Source organism: Euwallacea similis, chromosome 1, assembly GCF_039881205.1.
Source record: "Euwallacea similis isolate ESF13 chromosome 1, ESF131.1, whole genome shotgun sequence".
Lineage (NCBI taxonomy): Eukaryota > Metazoa > Arthropoda > Insecta > Coleoptera > Curculionidae > Euwallacea > Euwallacea similis.
The window spans coordinates 2,330,679-2,357,950 of NC_089609.1; the positions used below are offsets into that span (position 1 = coordinate 2,330,679).

The 27,272-nt window shown below is 38.5% G+C and overlaps 3 protein-coding genes across 4 annotated transcripts in view; 2 read left to right on the plus strand and 1 right to left on the minus strand.

Annotated features, from left to right (window-relative positions):
* The window catches only part of mew (multiple edematous wings), a 213,610-nt gene extending 193,127 nt beyond the window's left edge, over window positions 1-20,483 (plus strand). Inside the window, exon 16 of the transcript XR_010752546.1 lies at window positions 20,472-20,483. The gene's annotated coding sequence lies outside the window, so the exon portion shown is untranslated. The remainder of the gene's footprint in view (window positions 1-20,471) is intronic.
* Window positions 1-27,272, minus strand: part of LOC136414506 (roundabout homolog 2-like) — a 146,882-nt gene that overhangs the window by 111,784 nt on the left and 7,826 nt on the right. The gene's annotated exons all lie outside the window — the stretch shown is intronic.
* Window positions 23,266-27,272, plus strand: part of LOC136414661 (E3 ubiquitin-protein ligase sina-like) — a 65,848-nt gene continuing 61,841 nt past the window's right edge. The window contains exon 1 of the mRNA XM_066398818.1: window positions 23,266-23,275. The gene's annotated coding sequence lies outside the window, so the exon portion shown is untranslated. The remainder of the gene's footprint in view (window positions 23,276-27,272) is intronic.

The window sequence follows — 27,272 nt, forward strand, 5'->3', positions numbered from 1 at the left end:
TTGCAAATCCCGATTTATATCTATGTAGGCTGTTTGGACTTGGAAATGCATTTCGAAAAAGAAAAGAAAACTTGCGAATCTAATTTAAAACTAGTTTAGTATTCAAATTTCACCAATGAAAGATTAATAATATTAAATCAGTTAAGCGAGCCCGTGGTAAACGGCCCATTCAGAATCAATTAGCTTCAGAACGTCCCTGATTAGCGGGACATTCCACGAGGAGATATAACTATTAACATTGAACATCGAGCTTAATGCAAAATTCAAAAAACAAGATTTATAATATGCAATCTTGATGCCTCTATAATGCTCCGAATTCATCACAGCGAGGGAAGTTCCAACTTAATATTATCACTAATCAACACCATTCATTTATACACAATGTCTTCTCTCAACAATCAGCCTATTTGTCCTATTCAGTGCCATCCAAATTCCAGTCATTTCATTAATGGCCACAGCAAACCGACAAAGTTTACCTAAGGGTCACAGGGCGCTTTTGTCAATCCATCTTCCTTAACCTCCACTATTTAAATGTCTGTGCCCTCCACGGATGATTGAACATGGACAAATTACTTGTTGTGTACATGTCCAACTGCATATTGCCATTAACATACTGCTTCAGCAATGGACTTCTTGCCTACGGAAGCAAATTTATCCCGTCATTTGAATTTCAGCTCGAAAGGTGCTGCAGGTGGAAGGTGTCAAGTTGTATGGCAGAAATTTAATTAAATTTTTCACAGGAAGTTAGAATTAGCTATAAGAAAGCCTAACGTGAAGTTGTAGTTTTGCCGTGAGAGCAAAAAGATTGGGTAAAACAAGAGTACGGTAGTTGCGGAGGTAATTGAAGCAAATGCGGTGATGTTTTGATTTAACTCTTTTTGGGTAATTTGAGGTCAGGGAATTGATCGATAATAGGAGATTTCGGCCCCTAGACGTAAATTGCACGTTTTCAAAACTACAGGATAAACAAAAAAACTGCGGAACTTTTTAAGATTTTGAATAAAAAACAAGCGAGATAACTAGTTTGCTTGATACCGAGCGGCTATTTACGTTTTTGAGAAATATTTTTCTCTTATTCTCTTTGAGAATTAGACGACTTTACACTCACGCAATTGAAAATGAATTACGTCCGTTTGATAGTTGCACCAGTGCAGCCCTTTAATAGTTGCACCAGTGCAAATTTCCACTGTAATTCGTCAGTGATTGGTTCGGCGTAACAATGAGTGATCAGTATCGCATTGCTGAAATATTTAATCTAACAGACGCATGAAATTCTCAAGGAAATTGTTCTTGAAGGCTGCAAACAGGAATTTGTAACCCTGAGGTTTGTGACCTTAACTCGTCATAGCGGTTATCCTTGTAGATTATCTTTAGTGCAAGTCATTTTGCATGTTCCAAACCAGCTTCTCCTTCATCCTTTATAGCCTCGTCGTTGAACACATTTCAATGAGGAAGAAAGCATTCCATCCAACAAATTAACCCATCTCATTAGCCATATTCGGAAATGCGTTTCCTCTGAATTTTCTCTATTTCGGTCTCCGAATTTCCATTTCAAGGGACGTGTCTGTGCACCACTCCACTGGCTGGATCATTTATCACTCCTCTAGGGGGACGAACTCTTATATCCTCGAATTCTACAAAATATGTGCGTGTTCTCTAATTTACCATCCGAATGCGACGGAGAATGTGGAAAATGTGATATACGAAATCAGCCCCTATGTGATATCAATTGCGAAAAAAGAAACATTTCGAGACTCAGCACTGAATCAAAACTTTCGCTAGTCCCAATCAAAAAGGAACAAAACAAGAAAACCGTTCCAGATTTTCCAGTTTCGTGAGCTTTTGTGCAGCTTATTTTTAGATCCTTTCTTTGTGCAAATAGAATGCAGAGAAAAACAATGATCGTGTTTTTATAATAAAGCTAAACCCTTTGTCTGCTTAAGATATAACGAACTGGGTAACAATAATAAGCCATGGCCTTTGTGGCGATGGGCTTTTATCGGAAAATAACGGGCTTAGATTAGGACAGTTTAAAATTATGCGTGTAATTTCTGTTTGCAATTAGCAAGGAAAAAAATCGAGGAGAGGATTCATGTTTTCCAGTTAGCAGCAGGTAACTGAGTTTTTCATTTCCCTTGGGTATCACTCCAATTTAATGGCGAAGCTGCGATGGGGATGCAAAGCGAAGTAAGTTGGGCAACTTGGAATCTGCAGAAATTCATCGAAGAGAGCTGAGGGGGATTGAGTTTGCAGGTGAAATAAGTCATTATCCACTGTCTACGTGAAATAATCAAAAACTAAGATTAAACCCATTCTCTCGCTACAGGGAAAATTCTGCACTTTCTTACTACGCTCATACGACTTACCGTTCTCCCCATAAAGAAGCATCCTCATCCACTTATCTGCAACCTTTCAATTTTTTTATCTACTCTTCTATCTGAGGCTCATGCATGTAAACGGAGGTACAATTGAATATGCAGAAATTTAGAGACGAATGACGGTAATGGAACCCCGCACTTGCGAAATTACCCCCCCCCCCCCCACCTCTCCAATCGACGCGGAGATTTTCCTATGATTTTTTCCACTCAATATACTTATCCCTGAAGAAATAATCCCGAAGAAACTCCCAATAAATTATCCAAAACAAACAATGCGGTAAATTGACACGAACCCACGAGAGCCCTGATTGATTGTATGGTCAACACAATGGCACATAAACTTGCTTTTTATTTTATTCGCCCCAGATATAATTTTGTTAATCTCTTAGTCCATCGCTTCTAATTTAATGCAGTGGCAGGCCAGTTATGTAATACAAAACTCACTTAATTTATTTTAATTAAGACAGGTTTTTAAACGTTACTAATAGCTTTTTGGACCACCAACGGAACCGCCGACCACTGTATCAATCCGCTCCAAGTGAAGCAAATTGCTCTCAGTGGAAACTGGCTGGGATTACACGAAGATTTCTTGACAACCTATTGATTACTCATAGATCTTCCCAATTTTTTTAACAGCCCGCCACTGCGTTAATATGGATTACTTCTCCTCTTTCATCAGTCTTTCTTTTTGCTTAAGAGCTCCTTGGGCGATTGATGACTCTCAGTTAATTGATTATTTGTGTAACTGCGGCAGATCGAGTTTTGTTATCAGATAAGACGTGTAAACATTTATTAATCACTAAGCCGTTTAAAGAATAGAGTTTCACGCTGAGTGGGATTGAAAACAGCTCACTTCTTACACAATTTACAATGTGAACTAAGGATGATTTCATTAGCATTCGCAGGTAGTCTTACGAAATAACGAATTCGGACGTTTGCATTAAAAATACATCGTTTCCGAGTCGCATAAATTATTTCCGACGATTTACCATAAAGAAACACATATTTATCACCCCTAAATGTGCCTTTTAGGATTTACCTTTTGGCTCGAAATGTATTCATTAAATTCACAATGGGTCGGGTCTGAACGCGCTACTTTCCATTTAGTCCAGATCTGAATCGTGCAAGTGCAAAAGAGCGTGAAGGAAAAAAATTCTTATGGTGTAAACATGGGCATAATGGGACGCTGGAAACCCAAACATCTTCATCATCAACGGTAAACATGGCCCAGAATAAATGATCTCGTGCAGGAGCCAGTCATCCTTAAATGCCAAGTAATTGAAGCACGAATCACTCTTGGCTAAAGTTCATCCAGAAATGTCAAATCCAGGCAAGTCACTGCAAAGCAATTCGAAACAACGCGAATGTACAAGACGCATCTAAATAGATATCTAAAGAGAGCCTGACTTTTTATTGGGTTGGAAATAGAAATTGATACTGCAAAGCTAAGGGTCGTATTCTGGCAAATTAGAGCATTGGATCGTAGCCAAAGATAGCTGGTTTGAAAAGCGATTCATTGTTTTGGGCCAGACTGGATAGCGTTCAGACTCAGACTGAATCGGTCATTGTGTGTAACATCCGAGAATGCATTGATAACTGGGAAACACAGTATGTTGTGGAGTGAATTTAGGTTAAAAGCCATCAAATGGTGATTGATTGTATGAGCTCGAAGCCAATTGAGATTTGTCAGGAAAATTCTGGAAAATGGGAACAGTTGAAAATATAGCACCAGAAGGGACCGTATGCGTTAGATTTTAAGCAGTCAACGAGCTCATGGCTGATTTTAGTTACTCCTCGAAGGCGAGGTGCTGACGCTTTAGATCAGGTCAGGTAAGCAAAAGTGCACGAAGTGAGATGAACGAAACGGTTTATCCCAGACCTTGAACGGTGGCCGCAAGGAAGACAGGGTGAAATAGACCATTATCTCACCCAAGTCATGACCGGACATGGCACGTACCTGAAAAGGATCGGCTAACAGATCGAAGATAATTGTTGGTATTGCGGAAAAATCGACGCTCCGGAGCATTGCATGTTCGAATGCGACCAATTTCGGAAAGAAAGGTGAGAAACGAGTATCGAGTGCGGATGAATCGTCGTAAGAAAAAGTAGCAAGGAAAACTGGGAAGTAATCTCGATTGAAGATTTCATGAAGGGAAAAATCGAAACCGAAAAAAATCAGGACGGAATTGAAGTCCCTGAAACGATGCCTCATAGTGGTATCGGGGAGGAGGGAAGGGGTTTAGTCCGTCGGTAATCCTGGAAGAAAGCTAACCCGACGCTAGGTGAGCAACCCAAATCGCAGTCTTTGACCTTCTTTAAAAAAAAATATAATGTTGTCTAGACCTCCAAATTCTCCTTTATGGAAACTTGGTTTTAGGTTTTGAGGGAAAAAAATTTACGCTTTGAATATTTTTCCGGAACATCTTTGGATTAATCTGAGATCAGCGAAATCTTCCTCTCGAAAAATGAAGCATTTGAGTTTTCAATTTCAAAATTTTCTTCTGTGAGATATGGTGCATTTTTTCTAAATCTAGAAATGCATTGGATAGACATGAATTTGTCCTTTTTCAACTAACATCATTAATCTACAAAAAAACCACTCCATTCCAATAGAACATCACACAGAAACCAGAGACAAAAATCCACATTTCCACACGTATACTTCATGCCATTTCCATTAGGTTAATCACCGTCGGCTTTAGACCAGGCGTCGCGGCGTCCAGGCTAAATTAACTGAAAGTTTATAAACTTGTTATCTCATGCAACGTATAACAAAAGGAAATTAATTGCGCCCTAGTAAAAATAACTTTACACCTACAAGGTTTCTAGTTTTTAATTTTCTATTTTTACTAAGAGAGAATAATTGAGGTCTAATTTTAAATACTCGTGTTTGATTTTACACGGAAAAACGTTATGGTTTTGCGATAACTGAGGTGCTTGCGTGTGATGTTTGGGAGTTCATATGTGGATGTCTGTAATGAATTCCAGTTGATTGAATGGCTCAGATTCAGTCAGGCGCTGCTATATAGAGTGAATCTTACGTAAGGACTTTTCTTTTGACACAATCTAGACTCTAAAAAACTAGGCAACATCTTTATATAGTATTTTTTAAATATGCACGTATGAAAAGTGTTTGAATTTGTCGCCATTGGTTTCATTTACTCAAATCGTTGCTCGCCTTGTCGACGACTCTACACATGCTGTTAGAAGAGATCTTTCTCCTCGAATTATTTCTGCGACGCTTTCTACTTGTTCACGGAACTCTGCCACTGTGTTAATTTCAATCATAAACACCAAACTGTTTATATAACCTCACACATAAAAATCAAATGGATTTAGGTCGGATGATCTCGCGGGCAATCTTATTGGTTTGTTGTGACCTTTTTTTTATTTGTTCATATGCACATATTTTTGTTGTTTTTGAGACTTTGAAAAAATGTTGCAAAAAGATTTTGTTTAGTTTTTCGCGGTCTATATCGTGTTAAAAGGGAAACCCCTATCTAAAATTCATCCTATATATATAAATGTGACTTCAGAAGGAACTAGCCAGGAACAAACACATGATATGGCCTTATATGTGCAAGAAGCCGCGAATAAATTTTGAGTCTGTTTATTTAGACGAGAACTTTCCAGATTTAATAGTCGGCGGCCAGGCGCCCAAATTTCTACGAGAATTTCTCTTCAAAAGCAAAACGATTTTTTCCAAGATTTTTCATTTCTCAAAATTTTAAGAAATCTTCTCGCACTCAATTTTCTTCCAATTAGCCTCACTTGATACCAATCGTTGAGTCACTTCTGGTCAGGTCCATGGAGTAATTTCCATATGCGAAACAACGGTAAGCACTCAAAAGCTTTGTTTCACACCGAAGCTCATCCAAACCTAATTATTACAAATGCCAAATGGTCCATAAAACCATTTTGCTCAGCCAGAGAGGAAATCGCAGGTATATGTAGGCCTGCCGGAGCCTAATGGAGAATGGATAATTTATGCTCAATTGGAAATATGAAACAATGGCGGCGTATTTCAAACAAAGTCATTCCGTTTGCCTTAATGGGGGCGATTTATTTGATGTGCGGTTTTAATTGGTCGCAGTGTGTTTGTTTGGTCAAAAAGCCCAAATTTCGATTTCAGCGTCGTTCGAAGTCTCGATCAAGCCGGGAACGTGAAACATAAATATTAAACGAAGTTTATCGCGCAGTCACATCTTTTCCTAAGAACTGAGCATATTATGACATGTTAGACCTCTGGTTAAAACCCTGTAATCTTCTGCTCAGATCATAATGTATATTTCCTTAAAGACCTCTGACAAAATAAGCAGCTTTATTTGTCACACTTTTGCTTTTATCGTCTACGGCTTTAATCTCTTTTTTACGCATCTGCATACGTTTTGGACTTGTTGAAGATCTCCTCCGATAATATTATCTTGATAAACTGGCTGTAAAATGTCTGCCTAGAGTAGTTTTACGAATGCCTGCAGCAACATGCCGAAAATATCTTCCCTGTACTATAATTATATAGCCCGCCCTCAAGGGACTATAATCACTTCGCATCTAATTGAGAATTTCGCATCTAAGGCCATTTTAAGGAACATTACTATTAGATTTATTACTTACTGGGACAGAAACTTGCCTTTCCTGAATATTAAGGGCAGTTATCCCAGTTTTTTAAATTCGCATTCAAATCAATATAAATTTCGGAATAGCAAATGAACACTTTGTATTCATGCAGTACATTGAGCGAGCGTTATCATTAAATTAAACATGGCTCTCGCTAATTAAAATCGTGTATTGGCAAAATATCACCTTTCGGTGTCCCTTCAAACAAAGTTTTTATTCAAATTACTTTCACCGGGCTCTATCCCATTTTGAATAAAGCAATTTACAAATTGAATCAGCGAGTCCGGCCAGACGACCGATCAATAGAAACCAAATCGGGATAATAATAAGAGTCAACAGTGAATTTTGACTCGACGCAGTCTTGTGTGAAAATGCCGGCTTTTAGTGGGTGTAGTTGGACGTTTATTTATATGTAGGAAAAGCTGTGTGTATCCGTGTAAAAAGCCTAATAACCTCTGAAATGATCTGAATTAACATATCGACTAAGGCCCTAAATTAGGGGTCAAAGACCTATCCCTGGTGACCCCTGGACGCCTCCTCTCCGGAATCTGTGACCCCCCCCCCCGGAAGGGGGGGGGGGGGGTACAAACGCCGAAGCCCGAAGGATGGATGTTCAATGGTTAAAACCGGGAAGTGCCCGGACGCGGGCTTGCCGAAGGAACGGCCTATTGCATCATCAGAAGCCAGTCCTTTGGGGCAAATAAAAGATAAAAAATAGGTGAAGACCATGCACAAAAGGGATATGAATGGAAACGCAAACGGCACACATGCAGAAACAATTTCAATTACCGAAGAAGACAGCAAAAACTTCTGTCCGATTCGTGCCTTAGGATTGGTAACATCACGCTCCGGGACCAAAAGAGCATAGGTAGAGTAATTGGAAATAGAGAGAGCAGCGTTGTCCCGTAACTTTAAAAGAGAAAAATCGAGCATGGGGAGGCGCGAAGCCATCAGGAAAACCCAATCAATAATACGATGGATGAAAAGAAATACAACAGGATCGAGGTGAACCAAAGAGGCTGTGGGCAGCAGTGTTCTGAAATCACATCAGATGAGGAGAATGCGGAACAACTAGCATGACCCGAGTTGAATAGATTGTGGCTACTCGCAGTCCTGCCGGTCTTAATAATATATCCCTCAGGAACAGTTCTAGAGGTTTTACCCGAGTTTAACCGAAAGGTTTTAGTGGGTAGGCGCTTCGGGAAATCCGTTACCACTGGGTCGCCGGAATACCAAACCGGACATTTTTTTGAAAAATTTCCCAGGGAAATAAAAGGAAACCATAATATGCAGCAGTCTAAAGAAACCAATGATGCGTGACCACATACAGGGTGTCGCATAAACAATGTACAAATGACAATTGGGGTGTTAAAGGATGGGTGTTCCACTATCCGGTTTTGAACAAAATGAACTCCCAGTTTGTCGTAAAGTCGTTTGAACATTCGTTAACTCAGCTGTAGAGATTACGAAAAATTACTTAAGACATCCTGTAGAATGAAAACGGGCAACTCTTGTATAAAGCAAGTTTAGGTGAATCACTTCGTTCACGCACTACCTGCTTACCCCGTAGGTACCTGTGTCTAATTTGGCCAAATAACAGAGAACAACGTGAAGTTTGGGACAATGGAGGTTCAAAAGCCATATAAATCTCCGTTTCTGGATCGATTCTTCATGAAACTGATCGCAATATTTTTTCTTCGTTCTGCAAATCCACAGGTGCAAACTCATAACATGAAAAATGGCTTGTAAACCCATTTATTACCAGCTCAGACATGCCAAAATTGGACATGAAAAAACTTGAAACTCTAAAGTATCCATATAGTAATAATAAATTCAAAGTCCCTATTGCAGGTTTTATTAAGTAAATATTATAAATACAATTATAGCATTCAATGCTGAACCGTATCGCACAATAAGAACTCATTAAAACCTTATTATCGATTGATCTTGCCCTTTTTTGTAAGGGTTTTGAAAGTATCGATAAAGCTTTGGGGTGTTGCTTTGTAAGTTTACCTATGGGGGTTATTCACGCTATCCAGCTCGTGTCGAATTACTACTTGGCCATTAACCCAAAATGATAGGGCTGTTAAGAAGCTCATTGTCTCGTTTCTAGATTTAAGGCCCGTCATGTCCTATATATGAGCAGTGGCCATTTTCTGCTGATATAACCGAGGCCTATTTCTCATACTCGTCGTTAAGCTGGAAAAAGTTGCTGGAAAGGATGATGGCCTCAATACCATTTATAAAAATATTAAAACGAGGACATATCGTAAAGGATCTTTTAACCAGCAATGACCGTCGCTTTTTAGGATAAACCCGAAACCCTGGAAAGACAAATCGCGGAAAGCCTCGGGCGCATCGTCTGAAAAATGGCGGACATTTATTCTCCCGGTAAGAAAAATGGCCTGGACAAGCTTGCGTTCTATAAACAAAACGAAAAGTACGATGGAAAAGTACAGAGGATTCCGAGAAAATAGTGCTTTCCGGAAACAACTTTGTTCTTAGACTTGGAGAGCCGGTAGTTCGTCATTTTTAGAGCTGGCACACTCGGTGTTGGAAAGGGAATATATGGGACTTTTATATTAGGAAGGAACTAACGCTTGTTATTGCAGTTTTGCTCCTTTTGGGATCATATTTTCAGAGTTGACAAGATGGGGAATCGTTAGCACTGCGAACTACCAACAAACAACAGAGAGCTTACAAATCTTCTTGGCATTGTTTTGTCATTATTTGCCACCGGAATACAAATTTCAAGGGCTGATTCAGATATTTCATTAAAATTTCGGGTTTTCATCACTAAGGGCCAAATTATCGCAGCGCTGTCAAGATTAGCGAGAGCGTAAAGTTCCTGCTAAGGGGGAAATGCGGACTCGTGATTGGTGCGCTGGCCCGTTTCTATGGAAACTAGTTCTCGATAAACAATGATTTTGCCCTAGCTAGAAAGATTAAAGTTAATATCAACATAATGAGAACGTTCATGGGCTCATGCTCTCTTTTACTCTATCAGACTCCTTTGTGATGCGCCACTGCCGCTTTTTGCTGAGCATTAGTGAGATTTAGCACTTCAACGTGGATTCTAAAAATGTCTCGATTTGATGTCTCGATTGGGGAATTTCTAGGAAACTTTTCAATGACAATTCATACGGCCAGAAGTTACCACTTTCGTGGCTTTAGCGAGGCAAATAAATTTGCAAAGCAGTTTCCTGGCGCACGCATACAGCAAATAAACGTACCCTTTACAGTGCGTATAACTTACGCCCCAACTACACAAAGACATACCAAATGGACCACGCATTTCCCCCCTGGAATGATTTGTGTGCATTCTGCAGCCATTCGGTATTGAACTTGGAAATCCCCCTTAATTAATGAATTATCTGAGCTGTTCGTGATCTATGTGTTAATTCGCGTTTGTTTCGGATACCGCAGACCACGTACATGCCAATTATCTAATGTGAGTTAGCAAAATTTTAGGAAATAGGCCTTGGCCTGCGGCCGGGGGGGGGGGGGGGTCGTGAGAATGAACTTCATTAGCTCCAGCTTTGTGAACACTATTCAGATACATCTGAAAATCGCCTGGAACCTTGAAAAGGCCCTCATAGCCCAAATTAGTCCGCTAGAAAGTTGGTTTCATATTCCATCGAAACTTGAAGACCCAGACCCTCAAACTTGTAATTAAAAAGTTAATTTTACTAACTTTCTCACCTAATACTCGGTTACACTCCGTGACCAAAAACGTGGAAATTTATAATTGAAACCAGCCCCCGGCTATTTGAAATTTCTAGAGTTTGAGGCTAAATTTCAAACCTGGATATTCCAACTTCCATTTTACACAAAATCCCAAATGTTTATGTGCCGGTAAAGTTTCTGTTGTTATATCACGGAGAAGATTAACATAGAAACTACGTCAAGAAGGATTATTATAATAGGGGCCATGTTACGCTCAAGGAGAGCAGTGGTGTGTGCCTCAATTTTGCCCATGGGGCTCGCTAAGAAAATTACCTTGGAACTCTCATGATCTATGCCCGAATTATGCGTAAGGATATGTTTGTGTAAGGATAGATTCTCAGTTGGGAGATAGAGAGCTCTGTATTGGGGACGTAAAATTCCGTTTCAGATACATGTAGAGCTTCATCGGAGGTTTTCGCGTGTGCCCGTCTCTGGAGCTCAACACCGAGGATCTAGCTAACCAAAAATATTAGTCAAATTGAAGTGCTATTTGGAGTTCGGAAATATGCCGTGAAATCCGACGTTTCGATTGCTGACGACCATCATCAAATTTTTATTTTTTCTCACGGGCAGTATCATAGATTTTCATATTTTAGAATTCAGCTTTTTTATTATTACGATAAGGTGTCACATGTTCGGTATTTGCCACTCGAGCGGCCCAAATGACTTATTATACCGACAGTAAAAATACAGGGAGACGCATCGAAAACGAAACAGAAGCATTTTCAGGTATTTGAAAATTTATTTTCGAAAAATGCTCGGACACGTAAATTTTATATTCGAGGGGAGCACATTATGAATATATACTTTCTCCTTTCACATCAACTTCCTAGCCGGGGTGAGTTAAACCCTTAAAATCTTAAATGGAAAATAGGGTCCAGTAGTACCTTGTTTGAAAGGTCTTTCGATTTTCGTTATAATGATCCCCAATTTGACTAACTTTGATTCAGCAGTTTTGGAGAAATTTAATAAAAAGATGTATCATCTAGTATGAATTAATAATGTGAAATTAGCAACAACTGAGGAAAAAAAATATATAGCAGGTACTTTTGACTCTTTTTTTATTCTGATAAAGAAAATTCTGTAAAGATACACAATAGAGAGAATGCATTGTTGTCATATTTTGAATTGTTGTTTGCGACCTTATAAGTGAACGAGCAATTGGAAATGATAATTAACTATTTAAATCTGCTTTTCTGATAAGTGTTCATTTTTTCTAAATGGTACGGAGAATTGACATAACTGTAGATATTGATCTAATGAAAATGTCAGAATGTTCCATGAAGTGCATACCCAGAGTATCCACAAAAATTAAATGTTTGGGCTGGCATCTTTGGCGATCATCTTGTTGGTTCTTTCTTCTTACCCAGAAATCTCACTAGTGGCATATACTTAGAATTATTACAAGATGCAATTGAGCCGACATTAACATAATTATGTGAAAATAATGAAAATTACATTGATCGACCAGTTGATATTTCAGCAGGATGGTGCCCCTCCCCATTACGTGTTACGTATCCAAGAATATTTAAATGAACGGTTTCCAGGTTGTCGAATTGGAAGGAGAGGTGCTATTGAGTGGCCCTCGGGATCGTCAGATTTATCACCTTTGAATTTTTTTCTGAGGAGTCACTTAAAAAGTAAAATCTATATAACTCAAGCGAACTTTTTAGAAGACCTTCGCCAAAGAACAACAAATGAACGCCGTCAAATAAATCGTCAAATGCTTCAAAATGTACAACAGCGATTTGAGCAAAATTAGTATTACTGTTTAGAAATTGGTGGTCGCCACTTCGAACACTCAATTAACTAATTAATACGTAGGTAAATATTGGATGTTAGAAATAGTCTTGCGTTAATAAATTAATAATCCATCACTCGTTAAATAATTCGGTATTTAAATTAATTTCTTTTGGGGGTGAATTTGACTCTCTCAAGTAGTTAAAATTATCAGAATTCTTTTGAAAAATCAGTCAAAAGTACTCGTTTTATGTTATTTTTACCTCAGTTGTTGCCAATTTCACATTGTTTATTTATATCAAATAATATGTATTTTGATCAAATTTCTCGAAAACTTCTAAATCAACGTTAGTTAAATTAGGGATCATTATAACGTGAATCGAAAGACCTTTCAAACAAGGTACTAGTCGACCCTACTTTCCTTTCAAGGTTTTAGGAGTTTAATTCACCCCGGCTAGGGAGTTGATGTGAAAAAAGCGAGTATACATTCATAATGTGTTCCCCTCGAATATAAAGTTTACGTGTCCGAGCACTTTTCGAAAATAAGTTTTCAAATACCTGAAAATGCCTCTGTTTCGTTTTTGATGCGCCACCCTGTATATAAAATACTAAATCTTGCTCATAATGAAATGGGTGAAAACGTCGGGTTCACCAGACTCATTTCTCTCCTATTTCTCGGAAGCAGAGCGTTGCCTCGCTGAAACATCTCTATTTGGAAACCATTACTTTGTCGCTAAAACACTTTATTTATTTCCCACATCCCATAAATGATAACCCGTAAATAAATTAACGATCCTCTGTTTTCTTGTTTAGTCGGAAAATACGAACAGAGGAGGTAATTAATGTTGACTGTAGCAATTCAAGACAAATGCGTGTTTTTGCAGATGTGCCACTCTAAAAATAAATCCTGTATGATTTAGAGGAGGATTATTATTTAAATATTTGCAGATAGTTACTCATCTGGGCAATAACTATGATTTATGGGGGTTATGATTATGCATTATATTCGAATAGTTAGTTTAACGAGGTTGCTAGCTATGGCCTATAGCTTTGTCCGCACTGTTTCACGTTTAGTTCAGGCGAGCAACAGCGATTTCTCTTCTCTTCATCATTTCTTCAAGCACGCATTGATCTGAATGGGAATTTTCGACAAATCCGAAGAAACTCGGAGACTGCTGTAAACCGGAATTTCCCACAATTTTCTGGTTAGTTGAACACCACTCGGTGTTGAAGTTTTCCCTTAGATGTCCGGTATTTTTGCTGCCGCACAATCAAAATTTTATCTAAACATCTAGCTTGCAAAACTCTACGAATTATAGGGAAAAAATAAAAAGGAATAAAAGACATCCGGAGCTATAGTAAAATTTGCCCAATTTCGGACCTAAATAAACTCATACGGGCTATTTTTGTCGCTTCATTGTGTGGAATCTTCTATAGGTTTTTGTCAATGCCATTCTGAATCATCCCATCATCCAAATACAGTCGAAAGCGAGGTAGAAACTGATAGCACTAAACGGTGCATCAGCCCTTCAAGGACTCAAAGGCCACAAGGTGTGTTGTAACACTCAAATTTACGGAAACTTCCTTAATGGACTCTTGGCGTTGGAAAGTGAGATATTCGGGCACACTACGCCTCTTGTTTCAGTTCAATTAAAGTGTAATTTTTTACGGCCAGGTAAAACACCTCTGGAAATAGAATATTCCATAACGTAAAGCGTCTCTATACACGAAAGTTTCATAGTGATACGTGAACATACCCCGCCATTCACGGGAGTGTTGTTGGAAGTAGGTGAGTAGCACATTTAAAAAATCAAACTAGGTAAATTGCTTAATGGTTAAATTACCGTTTGCATTAAACATGGTAAGTATAGTGTTTCACTCATTGTAAATTAGTTTCTGGAGTTAAAGTCCCCCTTGATTGCCGCCCTCGCCTGCGGATCGTGCGCAACGTTTCACGTTCGTGCGTAAGAGTCACTTCCGTAGCTTGCCATGTAAACAACTATTACCATACGCAAATCAAAGTGCAACCGTTATCCGGTATGCATTTTGTTGCACTTTTTTTCTTTAATTTTGGCTATAAATTCTACCCGAATAAACATTACACATTTCTCCTTAGCTAGCCACCGAAACACTGCAACATTTCCGCCAACACTTTTCAGGTGCCCCGACCTCTAAAATTTTTACATTAAATTAATCGATATTCTGATTTATTATTTTTAATAAAAATCTTATTATTCATATCATGCCACGGCCTAATTGACACCAGAGCAGGCAATCTAGTAGCTGCCGCAACGGCCTAGCTGGTGCTAGAGCGAGGAATCTAATAGTTACTGCTAGAGCATGGCACATATTCTAGTGTGTAATCTAGTGGGTGCTGGCACCTCCTAGGGCGGGCAATTTAAGAGCCTCTGCTACGGCCTGATCGGTGCTAGAGCGCGAAATTTATTATAGTAGCGGTTACTACGGCCGGGTTGACACTGGAGGCAAAGAATGTTGAATGCCAGAGAAACTCTAAGCTGTTCTACGGCAGCTCGTGTTGCCTTTGCCAATTTGGAAATTGATCTTTATTCGAACAGAGGGGAAAGTCGATTCCTGATCGTGAGACGTATAAGCAATATGGCGGTCTGGACTAATTGCACATATGACTCGTTCCTGACGATCAGGAATTGCTTTTCTTTGATATCGCGACAGAGTAATAAAAGTAAATTTTATTTTGAGTTCAACTGGGATCCGCTCCTCACTTAGCTAAATTCCCAAATATATGAAAACAGTTTGTATCGAAAAAGTGTTACTACCCGCCATGGTTTGGTGCATAATGTATGAGCCTTAAATCGAAAAAGTGATTTATATGCCATTATTCTTCGCGACATCTTTTCATATACATTTTCTCAACAACTTCTAAATATGAAAAGTTTGGGAAAATGGGTGAGGAGTTTATTAGGAATGTTGCCAATAACTTTCTCGTTCTCGTTATAGCCTGTCATAAAATTGAAATAGGTTTGGTTAATGCTTGGTTTACTTGCCGCTCGTATTTATAGGCAATAAATTGAAGTGTTAAAGTGTCAAAAAATAGACATTACAGTAAAAGAGCAAATTTGAAATAAACGTGGGAATTTTCTACGTTTTTCCTTGAGCAAAAAGAAGGGCGAACTGTTATCTTCCAAACTCAGCATAATTAAGAATGAAAATTGCGGTAATCTGGAGTTTTAAAGAATCTGTTCTGGGACGGATGCCCTCGTCTGGGCTTTAATGAAATACGACTCTTGGAGGCTTAATTTTATAATTACATTTCGGCAATTTTTCTCCTTGATAAACACAATTAATTACCATCAGATAGACGCCCGCTCCAGCCCCTCGATACCATAATGGGAAAAATTTTCCCACCCACTCATCCCTATTAACCACATTAAACTCCTTGTTGACAGCCGCTAATGAATTAAATCCACTAAAAACCCAATTAACATAGAAGCTAATAAAATTGATCACCTCCGGTCTATTAACTACCAGAAATCAATCCGAGTGTCACTTGATGAGGCTAATTAATTTTTTGAGATCGATATCTCAAAGAAGCGAGCTTTTAATCTGTTAGATTAGAGCTTCTGATACAGAGTTATAACTTATAAGAAGCAGTTTATCTCTTAATTTTCTAATTATGTAGAGACATTAGGCTGTGGAACACGATCCGGTGACAAAGAACGTTCTATTAAGTCGAAGTCGTTGTCGAGATTGTGTACTACGATAACTGTACTCCAAATTAAGTCACGTATTGTCTAGTTTAGGAGAGAGTTTTTTGGAATATGATAAGTGCACTGGAACACACATTTTTACCACAAATCCGGTATGCAAAGACTGGTGCCTAGAACCAGCAATATAGATGATCCATCTCCGCGCATCTTACCTGAAACAAGAAGAGATTAATTAACAAAAAGTCCCAATTAAACACAATCTCTGAATTCTTGTTTAACGTTACTCATTATTTCTCATGTGCCCACAAAGTCCCTCGTACGGAGTTGCGACGATGCTACAGAGACTAGCCATATATCACAGCTAATCTTTTTATCTCTCAGCTTCTGTCATAACACTACTTAAAAAAGATAAGGCAAAAAAGACATTCAGTTTCGTATGAGTGGACCCTTTCATGCAATCATTTTCATACCTGTTTGCGTTGGATTTGGAGATATCAACCACTTCTCTGGTTGTACTACCAAAATTGGAAGACAGAAGATATGGCACTGTGAAGTATGATGTTGTTAGTGTTTACGTTGTAAAAAGAAATGTTGCGAAAGGACGATTCCTGCTGGCAGTGACGATGAAGCCAACTGTTTGAAGGGCAGGGGTAGTGAAAGGGTGTAAGTGGTTTGTATCTATTTTTGGCGGTTCTTGGTATACAGGGTGTTTCAGTTTTAACCCGCATAACTTTAATAGCTTATTGAATGTCCAAAAATAATGTGAGTTTGCTATATAAACTAAAGTCCAATAAAGCTTCCTTTAGCAAACACAGGGGGTTTAAATTTAATTTAAAAAATGGAAAATGTTAAAGTCCTTCAAAAAGGGCTAGAGATTTTTTAATGAAATTTTGGAGGTGTTGACTATTATAAACGACGCATATGTTTTACTGAAGATATAGCGTTTCCAGTGGCGTCCTTATCTCCATTTTAGGGGATATTTTTTTGGAAAAAGTGGTCCACTAATGGCTTTTCTGAAAATAAAAATTATTGTTGAATTCCTCGTTCAATTCTGGAAAAATGGCCCCTCTTGAGATTTTTTCGTCCGAACCACGTCTCCTTACTCCACGTGAAACGGAACGTTTTTTTTTAAGAATAAAGATAAATAAAATGTGGTGGATCGTTTTCCTTTTCATTTAAAACGCCTTATTGGACGTAGGTTTATATAGCAAGCTGACATTTTTGGACGTTCAATACGCTATTAAAGTTATGCGAGTTAAAACTAAAACACCCTGTATTAACTTAAAGAACTTGTGAACCAATTAATGCCAATAACACATAAAATTAGGGAATTCTTTCCAAATAAAAGTAAAAATCTGCGCGGTGAATTTTTCCAATCAGCTTACTGCAAAAAGCTCGAAATGGAACAAGGATACCGGAAAAAAATTTCTTCTTGGGTTTTTACACGCATTTGGTGATTCATATAACATCTGAGGCTTTAATACATTACATCGACGTTAGCGACTATTAGCGAAGCCAGTTTTTGGGTGTCTTTCTTACTATCTTTAAAAGAGGCTCACTTTGTTGTGAAACAAAGGTCGATTGGGAGAAGTTTTTCTTGGGCAAATTTTGTCGTTATTACACAAGGCGAGCTTAAAAATTGTCCATTTTCGCTTCAACTTCTTCGGTTCGCCAAAAAAAAATAGTCCATGGCAACTTCAGGCTTCCTCTGCGTTAATGAGGTAAATAAGGAAAAGGGATTGCTGTATTCGTACGGCAAAAATGTGAGTTAAATAGTTGGAGAAATGTCTAGAAAATAAAGCTGTGATATATCCAAGGCCGGTCTTTGCAAGTCTGACGCCCTGGGCGAAATTTTTAATCACCGCCAAGAAAAACCGCCGACCAGGGAAGTTCACCATCCTTCCTGGTCTGCCACCCTGGGCCGTCGCCCAACCTCGCCTCTCTTGAAGAGGGTACTGGATGGCGATACGACATATGCTTAAGTTTCCGTGAAAGATAGATACCGAATCTGCCGGGAGGTATTTGGAAGGTCGGTCCCAAAAAAGTCATATGAGAGGTATACGAATGAACCATAAAATATCTTCAAAAAATTGCTCAAAAAAAAGAAAGAAGTTTAGAAAATCCATCAGAGCAAAAATACCAAAATATTTAAGGAAAATTCCAACCATCCCGAACTCTAGCTCTCCTAACCGAACCGGAAGTTTAAACGGGGGCAAAAATTTGCGGCTTCGTATATCGTGATTTGTGCTACACACTGTCTATTATTTCTTCTTCCTGCACCAGATTTCCATAATTTAATTGCACGTAATGACATTTCCATGTTCCGCACAGTTACCCTAATATGTTTTTAAAGATGACTGCATTGCCGGTCTGCCAAAATAGAGCCAGATGTTGGAGCGGCTCGCTGCAGGAGGCAAAATGTCTATAAATGCGGGGCGATTTTGCCAAAAATTCTAGATCTACAGCCTGTAAAATGAACTCCCTCTGGGTTACAAGGAGCTATTTTCTTTAATTGACTAGATATCTTTGGAGGATCTAGGTTACTGAGTAAATAGAAAGGTAGAGGAAATAGGCGAGAGTCAATATACCTAATGGACTCCATCAAGGGGGACCGTTTTAGCGCGTCTCAAAAAATAGTTTGTAATTTAACACCGAACTGGCTTGATTTGAAACAAAAGCTGGCCCCTCAAATCCCGATCGACAATCTAATCAGATCGGGAAACATTCATTTGTATTTCGTGTATGAAAAATTCTTCAGGGGTTTAGCATAAACAGGGTTGATCTCCATTGGAAAACGTAAGACAAAGATCAGACAGAACACAAAACGTACGCGATTTTTTCTCATTTTACTTTCCTTTCAAGTCGTTATTCCTGATTCCTTGGCGTTGCACAAACTTTGGGAATTTTTATTAAATCTGGTGCCTGCTATATTAAAAAGTTCCGCCAGATTTTATTTTAAACGGGCCCAGTTTGATGTATGAAAGTTTAATTTTCCGACTCTCGACTGGCTTTTGAATACAAAATTTTTACAAGATATTTGTCTTTGCGAACCTGACAAAGATTAGAATGCCAATCGGAGTGGAACCTTCTATCATGCCACATCGCATGTTTCTGCATCTGACTCAAGGGTGGTCTCAAATTAAGTTCTTCGTGTATTGTTTTACCAACCTAAAACATCTTAACAGCGTCCAGCCCCCAAACCCAATTAAACGCAAAATTATATACCCAACTTGGCAAATTCCTCCTATAATTATGGCCTTTAACTTTGAGCGTTAATCCAATAAAGACAGCTAACTTCAAAGAAAGAATTATACAGGATGTTTTGCGGTTTCAAAGGGACGGACTAGGGATGGTAAATTTTCGGAAAATGCTCGTCAGAAATTTGAATTGCTACCGAAGTATCTCTTGAAGGAAAATGGATAATCGAGTTTAATTTGCAAATTTATTGCTTTGATTAGCCGTAGTGGCGCCACCCTGACTCCGACCCTGTTGAGGTAAATCATGGTAATTTTAGAAAATGCCTTGATTGGCCATTGGGAAAGAAACGACCCGGAATATTAATTAAAATATTAGACAAACAGCCGTCCACTGTAAAATTACAGTGCTATATAATTAATAAAGTGTAGCTATAAATATAAGAGAAGTGTTAAAAATTACGCAGCCGTAATTTAAAAACAGTTAAATTTATTCCGGACCAGTCGTTATATACGGTTATGATATTAATACTGTTTTTTATTGGGGAACGAAATTAGATTACGTCTTCTCTTAAATTATGCTAAGGGGCTGAATGAGAAAAAAGGAGAAGTAAGTGTAAAATAATGTGTAAAAAAAATATGGTTAACGAGCGGACTTACATTTTACTCACGCGTGATACGTTTATCTTTCAGCAGCTAACAGAAGTAGGTAAACTTGGAAAAAAATCACTTTGATTTCTACGACCAATTTCCAATAACAGACAGCATTCAAATATACAATCCTGCGTGACTTAGAAAGCGGAACACCCAGTAATAGTGGTATTAGTTAAATAATGTTCGGTGTGTATGCTGATTAGGACAAGATCAATCTATATTTTCCAAAAAAATTCGAGCGTCGAAATGCAAAAAAAATTAATAGCGATAACAAGATGATGGATGCGCTACTAATTCTTTCCAGGCTCTTTATAGAGAATGACGAAAGCCCGCTAAAATTCACAGAAAATGGGGAAAATTTTACAGTTTTTTACCTACTTGATGTGATCGATGGGTAAAAGATCTGGACATCTTGGTGGCCAAGGCAACAAATGGATTTCATTTTGTTGAAAGTGGTTCGACGCAAATCTAACGAGATGTAGTCAGGCGCTGGCTCCTTGAACAACTGGATTAAGGAGGATCCTGATATGGGGTAGAAGAGGTTATTTCTGTACTTAATGGATGTAGCGCTTCGTATTGCCTGTGATGAAGATCAAAAGTGATCTGCTACGGTGAGCAATAACCCACGGAACACAAAGCAAAAAAGAGGAGGTAACCCTAGATCAGATTGACACCCAATCAGTTGGCATTCTTAACGATATAGGGTTTAAGTTAGCCATATTCCAAAATGGAACCAATTATCTAATAAACTCTGAGAACAATAAACGAAAGATTTTTTATTTTACTCTGTGGCAGCCTGTATCTAGGTAACGCAAAGTTTGTAAAGCTGTTTATATGACTTTTTGCCTTATTTTTTGTCACATATTAACGCAACATAATTTCGAAATCTCCTTAAACGTACAGTGTCCAGCAGAAAATACACATCGCATGGGATTTTTTTTTACTTGAATTTATCAGAAAATTTTATTTTTGGTAAAAGTTTGTGCATCTCTGCAAACTCAAAACGCAGTTTACAAAATTTGTATGTCTCATTTCATATAGTAGAGATCCGAAAATCATGAAAATGGCTCATGAGTAAACTACCTTTATTTTTAATTTTAGAGGAAACATTATGTTACGTTTTGTATTGTAGGTGTTGATTAAAAAATATAAATAATATTATTTGTATTTTTTAATCCTCTCTGAAACGAAACTGGCACATTGAATAAATTTGTTTTATTTTCTATGCGGGGTAAATCAAAAAAATTCCGAAAAAGTGTTATATGGAATAGTTGGGCTTATCTGTTAATTCTAAATAACTTTTCGTAATACATGTCTCCTGTAAAATTAGAAATAAAGGTGCTTTACTCATGAGCCATTGTCATAATTTTCGAATCTCCCCCGTATGAAATGAGATATAGAAATGTTGTAAACTGCGTTTTGAGTTTGCAAGAATGCACAAACTTTTACCAAGATTAAAATTCTTCGATAAATTCAAATAAAATTTAAAAAGTCCCATATGGTGCGCACTTTCTGCCTATCACCGTATAAAAGAAGCGGTCAATGGTGGCTCACAGCAGAATACCCTCTACGCGTCAACCCTCTATTTACACAAGAATCACAAAACGGACTCCATAAAACCCCTGTTCATACACCCCTAAAAAAATCTCACCTGGTTAGTACCGTCCACGCGCCACACCTACCGGAAATTACCCTGCCTACGTTTTATGGGCAATAATAACATCCCTGTCATCCCCTCAGATGGGGTGGGTCAAAATCATATGCGTCCGAAATAAATGTTGCACAAAATTGTTACACCACCCCGGAATCTTGGGTGAATTCATATGTAAAATTATACTTTTACACGTGCTAGTTAGTAAATGGTTTCGTTTAGCTGTAAGTTATGACTGGCAGATGGCAATATGGGGTACCTACTTCCTTGGGTTGCGATGTCGGGATGTTTGAGGCATTTGACAAATTAACAGTGTTATTTTTTGCCGAGGGGATTTATGACTAAATTTAGCCATAGTTAAAGCTGACTTGCAAAGTGAACAATATAACGTCGCAAGTCAGAAAATCTTAAAAGCTCAATGTACACAAAAGAAAGACATTCTCCCTTGAAGCGTCTTTCGCAATTTCCCGTCTGTTGCATTAATTAAATTAAAAATCCTCCTTTTTTTGCCTCAAAGACATTCCTTCAGTGATTTTGCCCCGTTCAAAAGAGATTTTGTTTGCTCTCCCCATAAAAAATATCAAACCCTCTCTATGGGAACACGCGTATCATTTTTGACTGGAAAATCGCCGATATATCTATAAAACTGTATGCGGTACGTGCATGTGTGTGGAAAATCAATACAGGCGGGTTATCTATATGGAAATGGTGTTTGCCTTTAGTGTGTTGAATTGCAAAAGCATAGCTGAAGATCTGACTTGCAGCCAGCATTTTTAGAGTAAAAGCTTTTCGCAAAAGCTTGAATTGCCCGTTTGCCCATTTCAGGTGGCACAAAGGGCCATAAAAATCATAATTTTATTATTAAAAAAAAATAAATAGAAGTTAAGTGTCCAGTGTGGTCCCTCTACAATTAAAAATGCAAATCGGCTCGTATAGATTCAATGCCTTGTAATGGTGGTTTTCGTTTCGATGTTGCCGATTAACATTCATGGACGATGTTATTCTCTAAATTATAGCCTGATAGAAATTGTTGTTTATAGATGTACAATTTCCTTTATGGAAGGTAAATTTGGTGGAATAGCGCGCTAGGTGCATAATAACACCAAAATTCGGTACAACAGCAGTTGTGAAGCTCATCGTTTCTGTTGTAAGGGAAAGGTTTATTTGAATGTAAAATGTGCCCTGTTTTTAATTGGTCGAACATTTAATAGTCAACGGTCGTGAAAATGAATGTTCAATTTGAAAACAAATTAATCTTCTAAACAACGCTTAGTAAAACCGATAAGTGTAAAAGTACCAAAGCGGGGAGGCGAAGCTCTTAGGGGTTCATTCCTTGGAGGGGGATCCTCCCGGAAAAGATCCCGAAAACGCTGTCTCTAAAACCGACCCATTGCACCCATTGCACACTCTTGGACAGAGGTGCGAGGATTCCTTTCCAGGGAAGCGGTATTTGCACCTCTAGTTCTTTTCTTTATTTCGAGAAAAATCTTCAAAAGTTTGATGTTCTAGCGATTAGATAGTAGTGTGGAATTCACAGGGGCGCCACCCACTAAAAACCTGGGGTTTTCCTTTCCTGCAGCCTACAACCACCCGGAACACTCCCAGGAGGATAAATCGTCACCGTCGCGGGGCTTGGGGATACCACAGTCAATTGCTTTGATCTCTCTTCGCGAGTGTGGACGTTGGTGCTGGTCGTCCATTTCTTAGCACCTCTAGTTCTAGCATATATAATTTACAACGACCTGTGAGGGCTCCCACAAGATCCCCGATGAATTGCCGACTCCTCCTTAGTGGTCACGAAGCGCTGGATCTGCCCGAGTCGGGCAAGATGTGTTCTTTGCTCCGCTGCAGTCCGCCTAGCCGTCATCGGCCCGTTCGCTAACAAGTTTCTTTGGTCCGTTACTGCCGGGAAGACATGTCTAGATTCCTGGATGAACTTTGAACTCATCGTCAGTTTCTCTAGAGATACTTGACATGACTTTCGCTGCTGAATATCTCGGGTTCAGACGACTGTCATTCCCCAGTATGTCACGCCGAACTTTGAGGGCGACTGAAGAAGTTCAGGTTAGTTCAGGTCAATCCTAGCCTGACCGGTTTCGCTTAGCGTTTGATTTGCGTTCTAAGGTTATGTGAATCCTCAGCATCTACTTCGCAGGAGGGTCTGGGGCATGCAATTTGCAGGGAGTTAATTTTGGAGGCTTGGAAAATCAGGGGCATAAGTGTAAAGTGGTCGGGAATTTTGGATCTAGAAGATTAATTTAATGCACTTTTTGAGTTAAAAATCTAGTTATCGCATGTTTCTAGGCAACAATAGAGTGAAACTGAAACTGTTTCTCCTCATTGTGAGTGTGTTAAAATTGCATTAATAAATTGCAACAAACGCCTAATAACCGCATTGTCATAAATACATTTTAACACAAAGCACAAGCTCGCAATGGTAGTTCTGTTTAGATTAAATCTTTAAATACCACTGATATGAAAACCGTATTCCCATGTTCTTCTTTCATGATTTATTCAAAAGCCGGCTCCGTTTTGAACATGTTTAGACCTCAGGACATTTTCAGCTTATTGAAAAGGACTATTAGTTAGTGTAATTACTTCTGTAAATGACTTAAAAGCTGTTTTTAACATTCATGGGAAACGAACGTACTCGAATATCTGAGAGTAATAAGTGAAATGTTTCTATTTGTGGTTATTTGATCTAATTGGAGTTGGGATTGCTTATTATGAGTCAACGGTAATCTTGAGCCCCAATCTAATTGAAAAGTTGGTCATATTGATTACGACCAATCAATCAATCAGCGAAAAAATGGACTGTTGCTCGAGCAGTAAAAAGTCAACTTATTATTCCAATCGTAGGACTACTGAAGTATGGACTTTCGAGTCATACCTCGTCTCGTCAATAACTAAATTTGCATATATCAAATTATTTATATGTAAATTTACAATACTTTACATAAGTAATTATGGGCACAAGTGTTTCGAGTAATCATTGCACTCCACTCGAAATGGGCGCTCGAATTTAAGAGTGCTTTTTTGGGCAGCTGTTGATTGCACTCGTAGTATATCTTCATGCATAATGGTTATAAAGGCTTTTTGTCGTCCATAGCTTCGAATAAAACACCTACGTGAGATTCAGCTTCTAGAAAATACGTATATTAAGGGGAATTAACTCTCATCGAAATAAAGCCGACAAGTAACAAGTTTTTGATCAAGAGGGAAACTTTTCATGAAATAATTTATTGAGTGTTGCAATTATTTAAATGAGGCGTTAATTTATGTTATTATGTCCACTCATTTAGGTTGGTTTTTTCGTATCCAATTAATATCCTTTCTAATCGAGCACATTTATGCTGTTTTTCACCATGAGAGCTCTAAGATCACGAGCAAGGCGGTCATCGAGGAGCAGTTTATTACACGAGCACGGAATGCTACCTACTCATTCGTCTCGGACAACAAACGGATTCAACTGCTTAAAACTTGAAAATTCTTTACAGCTAAAAACATGGCAAAGCTGAGTTATTTATTTCAGGTTAGTTCAGGCTATCCGACGGAGGGAGTCTCCCCCCCTGAAGTAATGCCTAGAGGCGGTCCAGGGGGGGAATAAAGGGTGAAGAGGGGAGATTTTTAGTGGGTAGGTGGGTACGAATCCCACATAACTCGGCCACCAAGCTACCAAGCCGAGTAGCTGTGAAGATTTTCCTCCTCTAGAAAAAAAAAAGAAAAGTTATCCAACGGAGAAAGAAAGAGAATTTTTGAGTAGCTAAATGTGTTCACAGACGAAAGGGCGCATCTGGCGGAGATTGTGTTCACAACATGCATTAGTGGGAGTGAGAGATGCTGTGACGGTTCAAGGTATGCTGATAGTGAAACGATAATTGAAAAAATTCTGTTATGGTATGAAAGTTCAAGCAATGCGAACGTATGGAGTCGTGTAGGTTGAAGGCACAGAAGAAAGGAATTCCTAAAAGGCAGAATGGATAACTGGAGGCTAAAGGTGTCCGTGAATGCGGAGAACTTGCCACCGTCCGAAGAAATGCCTGACGGCGGTTACTAGATAGGTGCATGGCAAAGAGGGGCGGTTTTAGTGTGTGGGCCTCCCCTTCAGGATTGAATTCCACATAACCCAGTCGCCAGAACAACAGATCGGGTTCGTAGAAAGGTCTACAAAAAAAAAGTTTTTTCGGATTACTTCAATTTTTTTTTCTTGAAATTAAATTGTTTCTCTCCAAAAATAGAAAAGTTAGTGATTAAGGGTGGAGGCAAAGTATTACGAAAAATTGAAGCATCGTTTTTTTTTTGCGCGATTCTTCTCTAAGGCACCTAATGGTTGCAAATCGAGTTGCAAAACCCCGACTAGTTGAAAAAATTGAAGTCGGATTTTTAGAAGAGTCAGGGGCGTCTCCGAGCTGACCAACCGGATAGACTGAATAGTAATTGTGGAAAAATATTAAAAGAAAACTTTCTAATTCGGGCGTTGAAGCGTCACTCTCCCCAGGCCCAGGTGCTCTTCGCGTTTGAACCCGCTGAAATGTTTCACGGGAGTTTCGCGGCACCCTGTACATTTTCTTAGATGAATGAATGTCGCCACGTTTAACTAAAATCGCTGGTAGAGAAAAAGACATAAATCCTTCAACAAAACGACTCTAAATGCTGAGTAAAATGTAAAGCAAAATCGTAAATAGAAACATTCACGTATTCCACGATTATAAACAGTTCCCGCCGCTAAAAGAGGGTAATAAAACCGCATTAAATATTCTTACAACAAAGACTGTGCGGTGCTTTTGTTTCTGTAATAAATCCACAACTTTACATGAATAAAACATGGCAATTTAAGACTAAACATTCATATCAGCACAATTTTGGGACGAGATCACAACACCAAACAATTCGATGCGTGTTGTGTTAACATTTATGTCACTTGTAATGAATATCTTTTATACTTTTAATTAGTACTGTTTCATTACGATAAAAGCAACAATAAATTCACATGGCCAGGTCGAGACCTTTTGTGACGATTCCTTTCAATTAAACTCATTTATCGGGCGTTTTTATTAAATTGTTATGATTTATTTCGGCGATGAAACGTTGATATGCTGCACCAGATGAGTTATTAAAACCATTTTGATTATTCAAATTAATTTGGGAACACAGTCTGGAATTTATATTAAAGTTCAATACATTTTGTGTTTTTATTTACGGCAGATCATTAATAATGGCATAATCAATATGTTGCGGTATCAATTTCTGTCTGCGTTCCGAATGATTATTATTATTTCGCCTGCTAGCGCCGTGTAGGTAGTGCTCATAGAATTTCTAATAACATTAAGCTATTAGTTTCTTTCATAACTTCCCGATGGAATAATGGAATTTAAACGAGTTCCAGCTAAAAAAGATCGTTTCTGTCACCCTCTACGCTTAAAATAAACAGAGAGCATAAACATTGTCCAAACAGAAGTTAAAAACCCACCCGCTGTGTATTTGGTTGGGAAGGGCCACTGAGGTAGGTCCGAACACACAATAGAAATATTTTATTCGAAGTTTTTAGTTTGGACCGTATTAATTTTAACCGGAGAAGCGAGCAACTGGTCTTCCCAGCGTTTCGTGTTAATAAGCCCTCATAAGG